Consider the following 693-nt stretch of genomic DNA (forward strand, 5'->3'; position numbering starts at 1 on the left):
ATGTTAGAGAGCGAGATACAATTAGTCTCTTTACCTATACCCTTATTGAAAGCTTTTTTTCCATTTTTAAATTTAAATGTATTTTTTTTTTTTTACTTTTGAAAATGTTGTTAATTAAGACACAAACACACATGAGCCTAGGCCTATGTGCAGTCAGATTTATTAATATTACTGTCTCCCACTTCTGCATTTTCCACTGGGAGGGCCGTGAGCAAAACAAAATGAAATTAAATCAAGCACAAGAGAAAATGATGCAACCCAGAGACAAGATAAACATAGCTGTGTGAGGCCACTGCCAGGGTAATGTGGCACTAGTAAACATTTTATAAGTAGAAGAGCTATACCCTAAAGTAATCACAGAAGGTAAAGATATGTACAGGACCCAGTGGCATAGTGATTTATTATCATTATTGAGCATTATGCACTATACGTAAATATATCGCTATGCTTTTATATGACTGACAGTGTATATAGGTTTGTTTATACCAGTGTCACCACAAATGTGTGAGTACTATGTTGTACTACATGCTGTTATGACAGTCTTGGTGTTACTAGGCAATAGGGATTTTTCAGCTCTAGTATAGCTTTATGGGACCACCATCGTCTATGCCATCCACCATTGATCTAAACGTCATTATGCAGTGCTTGACTTTTACACGTACACACACACACACACACACACACACACACACA

This window comes from Tupaia chinensis, unplaced genomic scaffold (assembly GCF_000334495.1).
Source record: "Tupaia chinensis unplaced genomic scaffold, TupChi_1.0 Scaffold145078_1, whole genome shotgun sequence".
Classification (NCBI taxonomy): domain Eukaryota; kingdom Metazoa; phylum Chordata; class Mammalia; order Scandentia; family Tupaiidae; genus Tupaia; species Tupaia belangeri.